This window comes from Callionymus lyra, chromosome 2 (genome assembly GCF_982586985.1).
Source record: "Callionymus lyra chromosome 2, fCalLyr1.hap1.1, whole genome shotgun sequence".
NCBI lineage: Eukaryota > Metazoa > Chordata > Actinopteri > Syngnathiformes > Callionymidae > Callionymus > Callionymus lyra.
The window spans coordinates 31,616,339-31,628,608 of record NC_141819.1 but is presented as its reverse complement, the minus strand read 5'-3'; positions in this window follow the sequence as shown (position 1 = coordinate 31,628,608).

The following is a 12,270-nucleotide window of genomic DNA, read 5'->3' as shown; positions in this document are numbered from 1 at the left end:
TTATTTTGGAACAGCCAGTGCGCACGTACGGCCGTGACGACACCCGTGCGTGATGTTGCAACGCAGGACTCCCTTTTTCCTCCCCCGGATGCGAGTGTAATCCCCCCCCTCCCCTCTCACCCCCGACCCCCCATCTAAACACAACCCCCTCTCCTCGCTCCGCCCCAACACACACACACACGCACGCACACGCACACACACTAACTTTTTCAACTGCACAAGTTAATGACCGCTCATTAGTGAACCCCTCGGCGCGCGTTCACGCGGCGCGACCCCGCGAGTGCCGCTCTAATTTGGGCACGATGGAAATAGAAACAAGGGGTTCGAGGGGTTCCGCTCCTGGGTCGAGTCCGAATCCTGACATGCTCGCAGACACGTACCCCCTTCCTCCTCCAAATGGTCCCCGCAAAAGCTCCCACGCCACTTCAAAAAAAAAAAAAAAAGTGGGTACATGCAAGACTCCATGAAGACCCACTTCAAAGTCCCCCTATTCTGACTCACGTCATCTGCTGTTTTAGCGGGAAAAAAGTCTCATGCAATGGCTTGGTGGAGTTGCATCATCTGCCACGACCACGTGATTGGGGGAGGAAAAAAAAAAGGACAATTAAGATTTGACACCAAAATACACCGAGTGACGTCACCTCACGTGACATTGCGCGATTTGGAGACCTCTGGTCCTCAACATTGCATCAGCCCACCTTACCAGGTCCTGTCAACTCTTCATTCAAGGTTATCCTGTTTTGTCTTTTTTAATTATTAGTATATATGATGTTCAGTGTTACATTCTGTTCTTAAAGGTCTCCAAGAGTAAGGAAGTCTCTCATCGTGACCATGTTTGATGTTCTCATGTTAATCCTAAAGTTCTCCACCCCCCCGTCTGAAATCTCGACAAACTAGAGGTTATGAGAGCAGTTTTGGAGCAACTCTTTACACTAAGAATCTTTAGGAATATGAAGATCTTTTTTGTACTACCTAAATATTTTTAGTTTTCACTCTCGCATTTTTTACAAAAGTTTGTTTTTATTTGTTCTTCTCAACATTTTATCTTTATTCTCTTTAAACGGTGTGAATGGCTGTCAAAAGCACTACCGAATTTCCCCTCGCGGGACAAATAAGGGATTCTAAAAAAAAAAAAAATGTATTGGCCTCTAGTGGGTGAGATTTCAGCAAGTTTTAAACACCAGGCCTGGGGTCCTAAATCTGGCCTGCCTCATGATTGCATGTGGCCCTGAATTGATTTAAATGTGTATAGTTGGTTCAATGTTAAATTGATCCTTAAGACAGATGATGCTGAAATCCTTCGATCTTCTCAAAAATAAAATATCTGGTATTTATTCTTTTCATCCCTTGTCTCAAGCCTCAGATGTATTTTATACTCTTTTTTTCTGCCACTCAAATGCTTTGAATTGAGGTACTGATCAATTGCACCAGTTTAGGTGTAAACAGTGATTATCAGACAAAAAGCACATTTCGTATTTGTTTTCTAAAATCATCAGTTGTTTGAATGTCAATGATGTTCAGAGATGTGGAGATATAAGTCATTTTTATTATTAGAAAACTAACAAACAGAAACAGTACAACAATACTTGTTTGGTATTGTTAATGTGACATTGTACTTGGCTTTTCTATGTAAAGTATGATTTTTGGTCAACTATCGATTGACTTAACTACCGTTAAAAGTAGAACACATGGAAAGTAATTCATTCCAACTGCTGATATACTATACTTCAGGTGTTGTAATGCAACTTCAATTTCCCATCTATTATCACGTGTCTTGATAGGTTTAATCTGGTTTATTTTTTTTCTTTTCCGTACAAGAGAGCCCTCTGGTGGACATTAAAGACTTCACAACAATTTTTCCAACAGAAACGTGTTTGATTTGTTCCGTTACTTTGGCCCCCAAGGTTTTTGAGAGGCTAAACTGTGACTCACCAGTTAATACACACATTAATCAAATTGCACATCTCCACATGCACTCATCTACTTGCAGAGAAATTTGCCGGGAAACACTCAACTTAATTGTTTGAAAACCTGTCCCTGTTTGTCATCGAGCCTGAGAAGCTGCAGCTCCAGCACATCGATAAAACGTGTGACGCGAGCACCAGAACAAGTTTGTCCAACAGGAAATCTGAATGTTTGTTGAATTTAACTCTCACTGGACACAGGAAGTCTCTTAATCCTACAGTCCCGGCAGGACCCGTGTCAGATGCAGGCTGTTTACCAGAAATAGACTCAAATCCCGTCACAACTCTGGCAGCATTGTTATAAGAACACAGGGAAACCTAAAAAAAAAGAAAAAATCTCTGAATTACCGATTTTACATCTTCTGTACTTCTTGGAACAATGAATCGTCTTTAGAAAAACACTCGCGAAAGTGTGTGTAAATATGTGAGACAGTCAGATTTAAACATGTTCTGGGTGTCGACTGGCCCCGACATGTTAGCAGGAGCATTAGTAGGGTCTTGATCACATGCTGGCGGCTCCTAGAAGCCAGTGAAGAAGAAGACATGGTAGAGAACTCAATGACCAGCTGAGCTCCTAAAGCTGCGAAGGTCTGATTGCAAGAGCAGAAAACTTGGAAGGGTTTGCGAGTCGCCCCACAGAGGGTAAATAATTGCTACAGATCTTGCCTAAGGGTTTACATCTGTGACCTCACAATGAATACACAACCTTGTGCACCATGTGTGGTATTCAAGCTCCACGCTCTGCTCAAAGATTTCGTAAACCAAAGCTAGTTCATTTTCATTTTTGGGGGGAAAATGTCAATGTATAGATAGAGAAAAAAACATTTGTTGGTGAAACAAATGTAAGAAACCTGACCCAATATCAACTTTGCACGATCAGCAGGTATTTGAATTTGACGCCTCAAAGACCCCTATTTATCACTCTTGGGCAAGGTTGTCAAACTTAATAACACAAGGGGCCAAAATCCAAAAACACTGTTGGTCAGGGGCCTAACAAAATTAATAACCAAATTGTCTTTAACAGTACTGAATTCCCCTTTTCCTACTCAGCTTTACTGTTATAAAGCTATGTTATGCTGTCTGTAAGCACCATATAGACACATACATATATTTCAAATCAAACTAAAGATAATAATAATTAAAAAAAATGGAAACTAGCATGTCAAAATATAGAAAAAGGGGATTGCAAATAAGTGAATGGTATGAATTTTGTATGGTGTTGGTTGGTGTTCAAAATGTTGCCCGCTTGCTTTCGTTGGCTCTCTGAGGTTTTATTGTGCAAAATCACATCTGGATTTCATGTCAAGCATTTAAGGAAGAATTTTCCCCAAAAAAGTCCTGCTGTGTTTGATCTTCTAGAGTGTAGTGTTGCTAGGCGTGTGCCGGTGTCCCTGAGTGAACTGCGTTCACAAGACGTCGCCTGCAGACACAAGAGGATAATTTTTTATCATCGATTCTGGGGCGCCACGCTGGAACACGAACGAGTCACTGGGTCGCCGTGGAAACCTCCCGGGTGACTTCCAAACACCAGCCTCGCGGATGGATTGGAACCCGAGGCTGTCGGAGTCATCTCGGGTCAGGGAACAACCTACTTTTCCTGAAAACACATGCACACAGCGGGACACCGCTTCAGAGGGCGCGACCCAAAACACTGAGCTAATGTACGGCAGTGCCTCAATGTGTGTGTGAGAGAGGGAGTGCAGGTTGTGTGTGTGTGTGTGTGTGTGTGTGTGGGGGGGGGGGGGGGGGGTAACTTCCACCTCTTTGAGATGTCACATGACAAAGATCTAACGCACTTGGCACGGAACATCCCTGGACTGGAATGTTTACCTTTGACAAGAACACACGCACTGGAATACACAACATTTACTGACACAAATACACATATTAACACACGTCAACCTTTCCTAAGATGAGATGTGAAGAATGAAGCCAACATAAAAGAGTATTTACACCTGTTTGTGTTGACGAGATTTAGGTTCTCTGTGCTTCTTTATTTACGTTCTCTTGCTTACATGTAATAGTAGAATGAATCTGGAGTTACAGATTCGGCATTTTGGATTCCCTTCTTTCCACCTCCATGGACCGATCAAACAGACATCGTCCTTGGTTTAATATGTGTGGTATGATCTGTGTCCACCAGAGGTGCATATTTACAAAAAATAAACAAGCATTTAGGGCAGTTGTCTTTACATCTGCAGATTATGGGCAGTGTTTGTCGAATAAAGATAAGTAAGAAAGATTGTCAGGCTCCCATTTGAAGGTTCTAATAGACTGCATAGAGGTATTTTTACTTATATCAGCTCTTGTGATCACATGACCATGATAAGCCAATCATACTGTTAATGTTATGACACATCGTGTTTGAAAGTTCATAAGTCATGAGTCAGAAGAGATTTTAAAAATGAATGGTTGGACCAGTACTTTAAACATTCTTCCAGACGCTGAAAAAAAGGAGAAATTCAATGCATGGATCCTTTAAGCAGACATAACCTCTTACCCTTTACTAATGACTTGTTTGAAAGTGACATAGTGGTAAGCGGTCATCCTACCAGGAAGAAAGGGTTGCTGGTTCTCTTCCAGCTTCAGCCAACCTGCATGCATTCTTGTTGGTTTGTTTCATCCCACAATCCAAAAACATACAAAGGTCTTTTGAGTACCTTCATCTTTCCCTAGGTGTGTAAATGGTTGTGGGTCTCTGACTGTCCTGCTACTTGGTGACCCTCACTTCTCGCTGGAAGTAGCTTAGCAACCCCTCAAAGCGAATGAGCGGTAGGAAATAAAGTAAAATTAAAAAAGAATATCAGACTTGGATTTTGTGTTTTTAGTTAAAAAACGTTCCCACCTGATGAGCTCTAGAAATGGACAACACTGTGCCATGAAACATCAACCCTTGTGTTGTCTCTGGTTCAAAGTGAACGTTCACCTTGACCCAGAGACAACATAAGGGATACCTTAAACACATTTGTTTTCTGTTGGGTCATCTTGACCCAGAGTTAACACAAGTGTTAACCATCAAACATGCCAAATGCCTTTAAAATCCAAGAGGCACCTCAGGTCTTGGGCACTTTCTTGACGTTAGTACGATCATTGGAGCCAGCTTGTGTCTGGCAGAAGCTCATCAAGGATCATCAGGGAGGAATGTGATGTGAAGAGACACGCTTGCACTAATCCCAGTCAAAGTTGTTCTTTTTACCCTTCTCATAAGAATCCCATAATCGGATAATCCATGTCTTATTCAGCAGGCCACTTGGGCTCTTAAACTTAGCCCTGAGAGAAACACGCTGAAGCTCAGCCGAGGTCATTCCTGGCCGAGTGCTCCTGGAGGAGGAAAGCGATTTTGGTTTTTGGACGTCGGCGTCCTGCGGCAGGAAGCTTCACACGTGTTTGTGTGGGAAACCCAGGAAGTCCTGGCTCCCATGTGCCAGCAGCTATTGTTCGTGGCTTCCTCCGCTCTTGCATCGGTATTCTTCAGCCGCTCTCGTCGAACAAGAAGCATTAGGAAGTGGCAGCCAGAGGAACCAACTTGGCAAAGTCGTCTGGCTCATGAATGGGTCAGAGGATCCACGGGACATCGTCACGTCCTCTCCGTCCAAACCTACAGTAACAACAACGGCCCCCCCTCTTTTTCTTTCTCCTCCCATGTTAACTGAGCGTGACGTTGGCTTCTTGGAACAGCTTGTACAGAACATCCAGATCAAACACAAACTCATGATCCAACATCATTTACAGTAGGTTAGCTACAGGAGGAAAACACTGCCACGGCCTTGTTTTCTCACACTTTTGTTGCTGAACTAGCTTTGGACTGTTTTGGAAGGAGAACAACATGAAACGTGAAAAACCTACATTAAAAAAAAATTAAATACTGATGGGAATCATATAGGTTTCATCGGATACCAGGGAAACCTGTTACTTTATGGTATGGTGTTGCTGCCTTAACGGTTCTCGAAACAATGCTTAAAGAACGAACACTAAACTTGTCCAAAAATGTTTGAATAATAAAAGACATTTGAATGTTTTTTCATAATTATAGAATTTGTCTGATTAATGAACTGTTATTACTGTTTTTTTTTTTTCTTATTTTGTCTATAGTAGCAGATAGTCTCCCTGGTGCAAGCTTTGGCAGCCAAGGATTGGGTCTCCAAGGTCAGCAGAATCAGAATCAGAATCAGAATCAGAATCAGAATCCTTTTATTTGTCCCGCGAGGGGAAATTCGGTTTAACAACAGCAAGAGCAATATACCAAAAACAAAATAAAACACCCAGAAATAAAATAATAAAAAGAAAAAAAAAAAATCTAAATAGAATAGAAAATAAATCTGCACTATATTATATATACACAATCATATTTACAAAAATAACAAGAAAGGTGCAGTTAAATAATTATCTTGGTGTGTTCTTGTTGTGGAGTCTGATGGCAGCAGGGAGGAAGGACCTGCGGTACCTCTCCCTCACACACCTGGGATGGAGCATCCTATCACTGATGGAGCTCCTCAATGCCCTCAGTGTGTGCTGGAGAGGGTGAGATAAGTTCTTCCTCATGGAGGCCAGCTTGCTCTGTATCCTCCTCCCAGACATTTCCTCCACAGGATCCAGGGGGCGCCCTAGGACGTAACCGGCCTTCTTAATAAGGCTGTCCAGTTTAGCCCTATCCTTTGCTGTCATGCTGCTCCCCCAGCTGACCACACCGTTGAAGATGGCAGAGGCCACTACTGAGTCATAGAATGACTTCAGGAGTGACCCCCGGACACCAAACGACCTCAACCTTCGGAGCAGGTAGAGTCTACTCCGCCCTATGACAATCTCAATGTCCTGTCCCCGGATGTTCAGTGGTGAGGGGGAGATGGAGGGACACCGCCGGAAATCCACAATCAACTCCTTAGTTTTGCTGGAGTTGATCTGGAGGTGGTTTTCCAGGCACCAGTCAACAAAGTCCTGGACAAGTCCCTGGTACGACCCGTCATCCCCGTCCTTAATGAGGCCGACGATGGCGGAGTCGTCCGAGAACTTTTGCAGGTGACTGGTGGGAGACAGGTGTTGAAAGTCTACAGTGTACAGTGAAAAGAGGAACGGTGCCAACACTGTTCCCTGGGGGACCCCTACACTGCACAGTACAGTCTTCGAAACACCATCCCGGGTCCTCACGAACTGTGGACGGTTGGTGAGGTAGTCCACAGCAGACCCCTCACAGTTAGTTAGCTCATGGGTAAGGGGTCCGGCATTGACTTTTTGGGCTGTGCCTGCTCAGTCCAATCGCTTGGGCATCTGATTAAGAAACCTCTTTGAGTGACATATTATGTCAAGAATTGTTGGACTTATATATATATAATATATATATACAGTATATAATGAAAATACTTTGAAAAGGTTAGAAAGGTGTCTAAAGAATGTCCCATCTGAAAGGACAAACTTGAGAGATTTTATCTATTGGTCCCCTGGGAAGAGCTGAAAAAAAAAGATAAAAAATGTACAAGTAATGACAATTCCAACCAGATTTAATTATTTCATCAAATAGCTTTTCCGAGAGCTTTAATTCCATATCGACAGACATTTTCCATTAGATTTTTTGACGATGATCCGTAATTAGTTTTATAATTTACTTACCCTACAGTACTCATTGACCACACGAAAAAAACAAAGCTTTGAGATAGGGCACCACTCCAGGGCTTAATCTGTGACAATGGTCCTAGTACCAGATGTCCATGTCTAGTGCATGTTCTACATCAGTATCAGAATTTCATCATTCAAACAAAAGAAAATATATAATTTAGCCGAAGCTCCTAATGTAATGGTTGATTTATACTCCAACCTACAGTTCCCAGCTTTAAGTAGTGACTGGAAGAACAAGCGTGCGGACATGAGTGTGATATGAGTTGTGGGATGAGTAAGCAAGGTTGATCCAGAACACACAGGATTATTTACCAGGTGACCTTGGAAAACCTCAGATATCTTGAATTATTTTCTCAGTTAATGGAGCCAACGTTGAAATGTGAATGAGGCACTTTTAAAATAGATTTTAGCAAAAGATCTTCAGAATTTAACTTGATTCAAATGAATGAAACATTTTACTCTACATCAAATCCTGAGAACATTTCCCTTCATAAACAAAAATAGAAGGAGTGTCGGCGGTAGAAAAAAAATGGTGTTGTGAAAATGAATTTAAGATCTACTCTGTGGGTCAGCGGATCACGGCGCCACGCTGCTCCAACTTATTATGACATGTTCTCTGTGTTTTCTCTAATGGCGTCACATTCCATCAGCTTGGAGGCGGTGCACGTTAGCTGGCGTCTTACACAACACACAGGTCGTTGACCCAGAGTGAGAAAAAGGCTGCTGGACCCAGAACAACAGACTCATGATCACTAGGAGCATGTTGTTGTTGTGTGGTCCAGCAGCTAATCACAGAAGCTGCTTGTTGTTGTTGTTGACAGAAACTTTATTTCGGTCCTCTGAGAGTAAAAATGTGGATGTTCTCTCACAAGGCAAGGGTATAGAATATGTTATTAATTTCTCTCCTGGGCAAACTATTGGAGATAAAGATTTAATAGCTACGTAAAAATATTGTTCATAAATGTTAGAATGTGTAAAAAAAGGTTTATTTGGAAATCTGCCAGACATCATTAGTGCGGATATATTCAAGTGGTATTCCAATTTGTTCTTTCTAGGTAAAAAAAGAAAAGAAAAAAAGAGCAGGGCTGGTCTTCAGGGCATGTAGGATCAGAGAACCCGCAGTCTTGAGTTGTGTGGTGGTGTTTTGGTGTTTTGGAGAGGCAGAAATGTAGTCTATGTCACTAGTGTAAAAATGGACACATTGAAACTACACACTGTGCTGGTGCTGGTAAGCTAAACCGTTAGCTAACAGGATGAAATTAACAAATGAAGGGCATCATTAATCACGAACGCCCACGCTTTCGGTTAGTTTCGGCTAGGAAAGATTTTGTCCTCCCCTTTTTTAGTTTCTTGTTTTTTTCCACTCTGCCTACATCTCTATAATACAAGGTATACTAGAGTACACACAACTGTACAGAGCTAGCAATATATTATTATCAGAAACACTAGAGAAGGTGGTGTCTGAGCAGCTATCGTTGTTCCTGGATCAGAGCGACATCATGAGAAGTTTCAGTCTGACTTCCGAAAACATTTCTACTTGGTCAGTCTGTCAAACTGTGCCTGAGAAACCTGGGTGTTATATTTGAAAAATACATTCACTAGTACAACACTACAGAAAACTGACCAGAAACTGTTTCCTTCAACTGATAAAAATCTCTAAACTAAGGAAAATAACGTCACAACATGATCTGGAGCTTGTAATCCATGCGTTGTTTTCTTCTCGCCTGGACTATGGCAATAGTTTATTTTTGTGTCAAACAAGAAGGAGTTGTCTCACCTGCAGTTGATACAGAACTCTGCAGTGAGAATTCTGACCCGCTCTCGTAGAAGAACTCACATTTCTCCGATCCTTAAAACTCTTCACTGGCTGCCAGTTTATTTCAGGATCAATTTGAAATTCTGGTTCTTACTTTCAGAGCTATTCATGGTCAGGCTCCTCCTTACATCAGTTATCTGATCCAGCCTTACACCCCAGCTCGGGCTCTGAGGTCTGTGCATCAGAATCTACTGATGGTTCCTCGCACACATTTCAGGACCAGAGGAGAGACATCCTTCCAGACTGTTGCTCCTAAGCTTTGGAATGATCTTCCTCTCCTCTCTGTGTTTGATGGATCTACTGACTCTTAAGATGTTTTTATTTTTGAAGGCTTTTACCTAATTTTCTGGGACTCCTTTGTCTTTCTTATGTTTCTTAGCCTTTTAAATTATATATTTTAACTGTGTATTGTTTAACAAACATCTGACATGAAAAAGGGAAACTTCTGCCAACCATATGCTTGAAAACATACAGACAAATTACTTCTGATAATGTGACAAAACATCATTTTGTTTTAGGATTAAATTGTGTATTTCCTCCCACACCTTCAAGCCTACTTTGAAACAGTCTTTAAAGCCTGAATGGCAAGTTAAATGAGAAACTGAGCAAGCAGAAGAAGAAAAATAATAACATTGATATAACCAAAGGAGAATCAACTGATGTAAAAATGATATAAAAAACAATGACTTGATCCATGGCAACAAATTAACAATTTTTAATCATTATTGAAAGAAATTCAAATCTGACTTGTTTTACCTGAAGATGAAAAAGAACATTTGAAATGTTTTAACTGTAATTGATTGAGCAAACCTCATAAACTGGTTCCCGCAGAAGACATTGGCTCTGAGGATTCATAGTGCCTCCGAGGGGTGAAACTAGTTCACACACTGCAGGTCAGTGAGACACGTGAGTTCAGTTCATCCGTAAAACAGAGCAAACAACAGCTCTGACAGGATGTGTAGAGTTAAAGTGAGGATTCACTTTTGGAGAAATGTTAACGGCTCTGCACTCTTGCCTTGTGTTTGAAAACTGACGTCAGACCGCCAGGTGTACTTGTGGTCGACAACTCACACATCTTCTGCCGTGAAGTATCACATAGCTTAAGACGGCACTGCCTTGATCCAGTTTGTTCTCACATACCCGATGTCGACGTAGTTCAGGTTTGATGTTGAGCTGCAGGTCCAAATGGCCGCTTGGTGTCAATCACGCCCTTAAATGCTGCACATAAGGGCAAACATGAAGCAAAGACTCGAAGGTGCAGCATGGAGTTTTGACATACATGTGAACCTATGTCGGGCTCTTGTGTATTTTTATTTGAAATTCATTTTGAACAATTTTATTCATAAAAGGACACATCTTGACTTAGAGTTTGCCAGTACAGGTAGTGATGTTTCTTACGGTGTCGAGGCTTCGAAGTGTGATCCAGGATTATTTCTATGAAGCGTGTATCCAGACGTGTGTTAGTGACCCCTCACAGCTTTTGGAATTGGAAGATTTTTGTGCGAGACTTAACGAAAAACCTTTTGTACTTATGGAGCCTGCAAGATAGAGTTCTCCTTTGTGGCACTGGTCTAAGCTGATCTGATGAAGTATAAGCATTTTTTGATATATTGTAGCCAGGCACTGTAAAAAAGTTGCTATTCTTGAATAAAATGAATAATTATTTCCCCAAACACAAGTAATTCAAGCAGATTTTTGTTAATTATCAGAATCCTTTAAGAAAAATTGATGTCATAGCTTAACATTTATTGTCCACATGATGGCGCAGTAGAACAAATGAAGCCTCATAAAGCTTTGGCCCAAAGGATGAACTACTCAGATGGAAGGCTTCAGTGGTTCATGAGGCTTCATCTCGTATTACTAGGTACAGGAGCCGTCAATGAAGTTTTGAAGTCTACACCGCCTTGTGTTTGTGATATAAGTTTTAGTGCCGGTGTAACTGGCATTGTGAATAGCTGTGGTTCGTCATAGAACATATTTATGGGGAATGAAAAACTGTAGTAGTACAAAGCAGAGCCAAGTCGCTCAGTGTGTTGACCGGGTTTAACTTTTAACATATAAAAAATAAATAACTTATGAATCTTTTTTTCCCCTCTTTAATTGAAACACTTGATGATGGAATAGAAATGTGATGAAATTGGTCATATTTTCGACTTTCGCTAGAGGAACTTTGAAGTATTTATTTTTTGGTGTGTTCTTTGGTTTTGCAAAGTTTAGTAAAGAACTCCAGTTACAAGAATGGAAATGTAAGCCCCTCCACAGGCCTGTAAAATAAATAATAGCAATACTAACATCCTGTAATCATGCGACCGAACGGGAAGTTTTCTGAAGCTACAAAGTCAAGAGTGACGGAAGTTTGTGTTTGCGTGTACAAAACTGTTGTTGTAAGAGACTTCGTCGTGAAGTTCATCCAAACAAAGATGGACCCTCCCCCGCACCTGCGTCACAACTCCAGCGGCGTTTACAGTAAGTCTTGTTATGACAGCGGGTTAAGGGGTGAGTGGGCTGTAATACAGTGTCGTTGACCTCCTCTCGTGGATCGCCATCAGAGCTGACTCAGCAGCTTTGAACATCAGCCAGTTTACTATCCTCGGGCGGTTGATGGACGCCAGTAGGCGGCGCTCTAAACGTTGATTATTAACCGAACACACTCTGACTCACTGAGGGAACACAAGACGACACAAGTGTTTGCATGGAGACTCGAGTGGGACAGAAATCTTGAGTGACTCACTGTTTTGGACCTGGAGTTCCTCGGTTAATTCTTGAGAACTCCCGACAGCTCGTAAAGAACCTCAATTTAACGTTTTTATTCTTCTTTGATCCTGTTAAAAGTCAAATGACGGTGAGATTCCACAGTACAGTCGAGATTGAGGTTCATGA